The sequence below is a fragment of the Hippopotamus amphibius genome, chromosome 15, assembly GCF_030028045.1.
Source record: "Hippopotamus amphibius kiboko isolate mHipAmp2 chromosome 15, mHipAmp2.hap2, whole genome shotgun sequence".
NCBI classification, from domain to species: domain Eukaryota; kingdom Metazoa; phylum Chordata; class Mammalia; order Artiodactyla; family Hippopotamidae; genus Hippopotamus; species Hippopotamus amphibius.
In genome coordinates, this window is record NC_080200.1 from 69,558,820 (window position 1) to 69,566,822 (window position 8,003).

The window sequence follows — 8,003 nt, forward strand, 5'->3', positions numbered from 1 at the left end:
TGAGAACCTCCGAGTCCACGTGGGCTCACGGGGCTGAGCGAACCCAGCCACTCACCTGACCTCAACCTTAAGAAAAGATGAGCCTCTGGCTTCCAGTGGGAGGATGGTCTCTGCCTCCCAGTCAAGCTCATAAAGAAGATGCAGAAGACCCTCCCCCTCCCCCACCAAATAGAGAACAGGTTCAGAAGCTGGGTGGCCAGAAAGTGCTGATGAAGAGCACGGCAGGGACGACCGGCCCCGAGTCACTCATACAGACTGAGCCCTGGGAAGGAAGGGCTTCCAGGCTGCATGAGGACCTTCTTTACTACAACACAATGAGCACGTGCTTAAAAATGCATTTTTGTTGCATCCCACATTGAAGAAAGTGAGAAAATCCTCAAGAAACTAGAGAAAGAAAGTAAGCTTAGAGATTAGTGGTGAGCACACAGAAGGGTGGGCTTCTTTGAAACTAGGCCTTGACCCAAAAGCAGGGCTGGGTGCAAGATTCCAAGACAAAATCAAGGACTCCAGCAGAGAGAAAATGAAATATGGTGGCCGAGCTGAGAGCCTACATTTCTTAGATTTCTAGATTTCAGAGTTTAAGATCAATCAAAATAAGCTCACAATCGAAGATCAGAGAAAACACACCATTACCATCGTGAGTAGAAGTCAACAGAGGCAGTAAAAGTGGATTTAGTAAAAGTGAACTTGAGATTTGGAATTAGAAAGAACATTCAATAGGGTTCATGAAATATTTAAATATATGAAAATCACAAAAAGCAGCAGCAGGAGAATTTTCCACATGGTTGGGAAGATATGTAAAAGATGCCAATAGACTTTTTAGAAATAAACATACTTGTTAAACAGATAAACGAAACATCAGATTAAACATAGTTTGAAGAAAGAATTATTAAACTGGAAAATAATGTGAAGAAATTACTCAATGCAGACGCAGCAGAGGACGAGAGGTGCACGGAAGGAAGGGAAGGTTGGCAGAGATGGAGGACAGATGGGGTCTCAGACGCGTCCAGCTGGAGGCCAGGAAGACAAGGACGCAGGGAGGGAGGTGTGATAAGGGGTGACGTTAGGGTTTCCCTGAACGGACAGAGAACATAGACGTACAGGTACAGGAGGCATAATGTATAACAAGCGGCATAAAAGAGAAACCCACACCTAGGCATCCTGTAGAGGAAGGCAGAGCGCGAAAGACAGCCGTAAAACCTCTGCCCATGAAAACAACCAGAAAGAGAGAAGAGGTCACGTACAGAGGGACAGAGACGTCTGGACGGTAAGAAGGGAAGGGGGGCGGGGACGTCCGCAAGGTGTGACGGAAAACAGCTGCAGACCTGGAAGTAGGTTCCCGATGACGCACGCTTAGGAAAAAGAGCAAAACCCCTTTTAGATAAATGAGAGCGGAGTTTACCACCAACAAAGGAAAACATGTAATGCAAACACTGACTTCAGCTGTGGGAAGGGTGGAGCGGTGCTTCCGACAGACCCCTCTCGCTGGGCCAGGCGCCACACTGCAGACACAGGCTGGATGACGGGGCGCACGCCCCACTCTAAAAAAGGCTCCGGCTTTAGAGCAGGCGCATTCTGTCTCCGCCGGCGGGCACACAGGGGTGAGCTCCTGGTGCGGGTGTGGGCGGGCGGGTGTGCTCTCTGTCCCCGCCCCCATCCCGGGCGGCACCGCCACCTGCAGCCGTGAGCGGCCCCAGGGGCCACGCCGGGGACCACGGCACTGGGCGGCGTGGCTGCTGGACACGCCGAGCCTCCCTCCGGTCCTCGTGTCTGCACGGCACTGAGCTTCTCGCACCTTTGGGTTTAGTTTACACCAAACCTGGAAACATTTTGGCATTCACTTTTTCTAACATATTTCCTGCACTCCAACCCCGATATCTTCTCCTCTTCTTCCAGGACTCCAACTAAACATATGCCTGCTCACAGATCACTGGTGGTTTTTCCCTTTGGCCCCGCCAACACAGCATGTGGGATCTCAGCTCCCTGACCAGGTCTGGAACCCCCGCCCCCGCCGTGGAACCGCAGAGTCCCAAGCACTGGACTGCCAGCGAAGTTCCTCTGATGATTTTTTTTTAATCCTCTCTCATCTCTGTTTCATTTTGCACGGCTGGCGTTGCTTCTGTGGTCCAACCTGCCAGTAACCCATTCAGTGTATTTCATCTCACGCGCTGTAGCTTTTACCTGCGTGAACTTAATCTGTAGCCTTGCTATAGTTCTAGAACACATCCCTACTCTTAGAACATGTGAAATAAGTTATAAGACGTCTTAGTGCCCTGTGTCAGTTCTGGGTCCATTTCAATGAATCGATCTATCTTCTCATTATGGGTCTTTTTATTATTATTATTATTACTTTGCTTCTTTGCACATCTAATAGTTCTAATTGAATGCCAGGGATCGTTAAGTGTACCTTTTGGGTACTAAGTATCTCTGTATCCTTATACAGAAAATTTTCTTGACGTTTAGTCTGAGATGCAGTTTGGTCTCTGTGCCTTGCTGCTAAGATTTGCAGAGAAGACCAGGGCAGAGCTCAGACTACGGTCTGCTGTCCCCTCTGCAGAGCAACCCCGTTCCTTCCAGGCACCCCCAGCGCCCCAGAATTCTGAGGCCTTCTTGTCCGCCGGTACGAGCATCGTGCGTGACCTCGCGCGGGTGTCAGGCGCTGCCCCCCTTGACGTGTGCAGTGGTCCACCCAAAGCCTCGCCGGCGTCCTCACCTGTGTGAGGGAACTGGCGCTCAGCTGCACACGTTGGTGGCCTGCACGGCCCTCTCTGTGCCACTCTGTCCACTTTGGACCCCCTGTCTCTCCGCTTTGTCCCCTCACCCAGGGAGGCTGCCGGCTCCACCCGGGTCCTCTCCCTGCACCTGGACGCCAGCCGGGGCTCCCTTCACTTTGGGGTCACCGTCCTTTGTCGCTTGCTGTCCAATGCCTTGCAAACCATTGATTCATAGATTTCATCCAGTTTGGGGTTGTTTCATGTGAGAAGGTACATCCACTTCCTGTTGCTCCATCTCGCCTAGCAGCAGAAGTCTGTCCAGTGATGCTCTGATGGGTACCTACTACTGCCGCACTCACGCCCGCTTTCCTCGGCAAACTCAGGAAGTGCACTCACAGGAGCTGAGCTGGCTGGACCCCCACGGGCTCAGACAGATGCTGTCGGCACTGGTGAAGGCGCGCCAGGGCCGAGGGCTCGCGACCCTGACCCCCAGCGGTGACGCTCCCTCTGAAGAGGCGCGGGCGTGCACAGAACGTAGGGGGAGGGGATGGGGCCCCTTGGCGACCGCCGTAACAGATTAGGAATCGTGCTGAGAGCTCCAGGTGCCAAGAAGGCAGCACAGAAGAACAGATTATTAGCTTCAATAAGCGGGAAAGGCTCAGACTGTGCTGAAGGGCAGACTCTGCTCCCGCGGGGCAGCTGACCCCTGACGTGCACTTCTGGGGAGGCCTCTGTCCCTGGGATCCTTTCCAGATGACAAAACCGTGTCTCAGGCAGAGCCAGCGACTCCCCTGCAGTGGACAGATGCTCACAGAACTAGCTTCTCAAAATGGCTTTGATTTCGGTTAAACTGTGTTTCTATTTTTATAACCTCTATGACGGGGATGCACCTCCATGTCCTCTTTTTTTTAACTTTATTGCATGTATTTATTTATTTATTTATTGGCTGCATTGGGTCTTTGTTGCTGGGCCCGGGCTTTTCCTAACTGCTGCGAGCAGGGGCTACGCTTCACTGCAGTGCGCGGGCGCCTCATGGCGGTGGCTTCTCCTTGTTGCGGAGCACGGGCTCTAGGCACATGGGCTTCAGTCGTTGTGGCTCGAGGGCTCAGTAGTTGTGGCGCACGGGCTTAACTGCCCCACAGCATGTGGGATCTTCCCGGACCAGGGATCGAATCTGTGTCCCCTGCATTGGCAGGTGGACTCTTAACCACTGAGCCACCAGGAAAGTCCTCCATGTCCTCTTGAAGGCACCACAGAAAGCCGCCTCGTTCACGCACCCACCTCAGGCCCTGAAGTTTATAACATCGTCCACCGTGACTCGAGTTGTCAGACTGTCCTACTGTCTTCCAGCCTCGTGCCCAGAGCGCACAGGCACTAAAAGAAGTTGACAGCACCTTCTGGAAATCGTGTGTACGCCTGTGCCGGCACCGTACGCCCTCGGCCTCGTGCGACGTTGGGAGAAAGGAAAAGCCAAGACAGGCTGCTTGGAGGGACGTGGGCACCATGCAGCCACTGTGACCACAGCAACACTGAGCAACGGCCCCGGGGAAGACCTGAGTCCGTCACTGCGGTCAGAGCCCACTTGCCACGTCACCAGGGTTAGCACCCCAGGTTTGGCATGACCAGGGTGGGAAGGGATGCACGGGCAGGAGGGGTCCCCAAACCCAAGGGCAAGCACTGGGCCTCCACCCTGAGTTGGTGAGCTGATGCCTCTCAAGATTTTCTTAGAAGCCAAGTTGATAACAGATCCCATGTCCTGAAAATTGTATTAAAATAAAAATTAGGGAATCATCTTAAACCATGAGAAATTCACATGGCTTCCTTAATAAGTCTTTATGCACAGGTTTGTGATTGCAAGGATAAATCTATGAGCCAAAAAGGCAGGTTTCCAACGTGAGTCTCAAGCACATACTGGTGGTGGACGCCAGCCCTGCCCCAGGCCAGCTGTGTGTCCTGGGTCAGCTCTTCAAACTCTCTGAGAGCTGGGAGCATCGCCTGAAACTTGGGACAGCAATCAGGGCTGTGCACGCCCAGGGCCCCTGCGGAGGGTCCTGCGCCATCTTCTTGAGGTTCTTCACAACCCGGGACGAGAGCCCCACCTTTTCATCTTGACTGGTCCCCACACGTGACGTCGGCGGCCCTGGCCCGCCGTTCATCCTGGCAGGCAGGCGGAACAGAGCGGGCACCGGGCACCCACAGCCGCCAAGCTGGGTCGTGGTGCGGACACTCCTCCCTGGGGCCGGCGCCTTGCCCCGAGGAGGGGGCTCGCCGGGCACCGACCCGCAGCGAGGGGACAGCGCGGGCCCACGCGGCCGAGGCGCCCCACCCCAGGCAGCAGCTCCACCAGGGGACTCAGCGCCGGCCACAGGGCGCCCTCCCCGGCGGCTGCATTTGGGGCTTGTCTTCAGCCAAGGGCGGCTCTTCCCTGGCTGAGCGGCACCCAGTGGGCGTCCCCAGGGCTCTGTCCTGCCCCCACCCCCCGCCCGATGACAGGCCACCTTGTGCCCCCCGGCGTCCCCTCTGCTGCCTGAGTGAGGGCCTGCACACGCCCGCGGCCCGCGAGCGGCTTCCCGCGTGGGGGAAAACGGCGTGGCCGAGGATGGAGGCCGCCCAGGTCTCCGAGCGTGTGGTCAGGAACACATTTCAACCAAGAGGACAGACGTCGGACCCCAACCCCTTCCTGCCCACAGCCACCCTCTGCCTCTCGTCTGGGTGGTCCTCAGGGCGGGGGCCCAGAGTCCAGAGCCTGGGGTGGACAAGGTCCAGGACACAAAAGCTGCCCGGGAAGCCAGGCCGGGCAGCTGGGGACGAGGAGGCGGTGAGCTGAGCACCCGTCCTGGGGGGACCGTACAGGAGGTGGTCTCTGTGGGTAGAGCTAGGGGTCTCTACAGGAGGGCACCTGGATGACCCGCGTGGGCCCTAAACCTATGACCGCGTCCTCATGAGAGACACAGGAGGAGAAGGCCACATGAAGACGAAGGCCAAGGTTGGGGCAATGTGGCCTAGAGCCCAGCGACAGCTGGAGGCCCCAGAAGCTGGAGGAGGCAGGAAGGGCTCCCAGAGCCCCTGCAGGGAGCACGGCTGCCAACACCTTGACTTTGGACTGTGAGGGCTTCTGTTGTTTAAGCCGCCCGCACGTGGTCCTTGGCCCCGTGGCCCTGCAAATCCAGCGCACTGTCCCACAAGTGCAGACAGCCCTGCTCACAGGTGGCCTCCGTGTGGCCGTCGTGCAGACCTGCAGACCTGTGCCCATCAACTCGGCCGGGTTTTAATAACGGAGGGTGGACGGAGGACGCCCTGGTCTTGTCAGTGGACCAAGGGCCGGGGGGCGATGTCATTCCCACACAGGGTGCTCTGGTCTGGCAGCCGCAGAGGGAAGAAGGGCGCTGCCACTCCCAAGCCAGGATGCAACCTGCCATGCCATGCCATGCCATGCCATCCCATCCCATCCCTCCGCGAAGGGGACTCTCCCAGCTGGGTAAGAGCCGATGTACTGTTTTAGGCTATTTTCCGCGTGTGGCCAGAACTGACTCGATGCTATGAGACAGCACACCCGTGAACTCAAAACACAATCTCACTCGCAGAGGCTGTGGTAGCCTTCAGGAATCAGACAGCCGGCCGGCCCGCCTGCTCCGTAGGCTGCGGTCCTAGCCGCTGGCGGTGGCGGGCAGGTGTGCAGGGAGCCCGCCCTCCTCCCCCAGGCCCCGCCTCTGCTTCCTCACACATTCCTGCCCCTGAAGCCTGGCACCTGCAGGTCTACCGTTGGCAAAATCACACGTGTGTGTCACAGCCCTCGCACAGGTTTTGAAAACTGGACTGAACGCTCACCTTCTGGCTACCACGATGCGGGGAACACAGTAAGGAGCAGTGCTTCTCACGCTTTCCTTTGCCGTGCTCGGGGCTGTGCGGGCCAGAGAAGGCGCAGCCCAGCTTCCACCTAAGGGTCACAGGGAGCGGCCCTCGGGGGGACCTCACGCTTTCCCTATTCTTCCGACTCTAAGATTTTGGACTTACCTGGTGTCCGGAGTGTGAACTTTTCAGGGGAACGAGAATTAGAAGCCCATCTTCGGCCAGTTTTGAGCAGAAGCAGACACCAGAGGGGTTGAGAGAAAGGCACTGGGGCCCAGGACCACGATGGGAACAGGCGGGGCTCAGCCTGCCCGTCCCTGGTTCCCTAAGGGCCGGGAAAACAGCGTCCTCTCGCCCGGGAGCTGGCGGTCTGTCGGAGGGCAGCAGCCCTGCTTCCTCTGCTCCCTGGCCTGGCTGGAGTCCCAGGCGACGTCGGAAGCTCCTGCCGGCACGTCTGATTCAGAAGAGACCCGACGGCTGGGCAGAGCCTGGGGTCGGGGTGGGGGGATGGGGAGAGTGTCTCTGCAGCCAGGGCTGGGGAGAGAGCCTGGAGGGGACGGAGGACAGAGCCTGGCATGGGGGTGGGGTGGTCTCTGCAGCCAGGATGCAGGACAGAGCCTGGGGCGGGGGGTGAGGGTCTGAAGCTGGACGCGCCAGGAGGTGTGTGTGAAGGGTCGGGAGGGGAGGACAGGGCCTAGGGTGGGGGTTCCTTGGCAGTGAAGCTGGAAGTGGCCTCAAGGCCACCCTCCCCCCCGGGAGCCTGGGCATCCTGACAGCCTGAGGCGCCTCCTGCACTGGAGGGGGCCCTGGAGGACAGAGAGGGAGGCCCCTCCACCCCACATCCCAGCGCTCGGCCTAGCACCTCCCTGTCGCCGCGGCCCCGGGACCTTCTGCCGCGCAACCTGGGCGGGCGGCGGGGACGCGCGTGTCTCCGAGCCCACGCGCTCCGGGCGCAGGGCAGGCGGGCAGGGGCGGCAGGCACCCCCAGCGGAGAGGGGGGCAGGCCCTGGAAGGCCCCGAGGACGGCGGCCTTCGCACGGGCGGCCCGCGGAGGCCCGGGGCGCGCGCGGGGAGGCGGCCGGCCTCCGGGGGCGCGGGGGCCCGGGGGGCGCGCAGCCGCTTCCTCGCCGCCGCGGGCCGACCCCGGCCAGGCCCTCGCCGCTCGCTCCCGCTGTGCCCCCCCAGGCTCGAGGGGCGGCCCCACGGCCCGCGCCCCGCTCCGGGGGGTCCGAGCCTCGCCGCCCGGACCCCGGCGCCGGCCCGGGCGGCTCCGCGGAGAGACCAGCGCCCGGCCGCCCCCGGGAGGCCCGTCCGCACGCGCGTCCGTGCCGCCGCGTCCGGGGTCCCGCAGGGCCGGTGGGGCCGCGCGGAGCCTGTGGCCCCGGGGCCCGCGCCGACCCGCCTTGTAAGGCAGAGGCTGCGCCGCCACCGCCCGGGCGA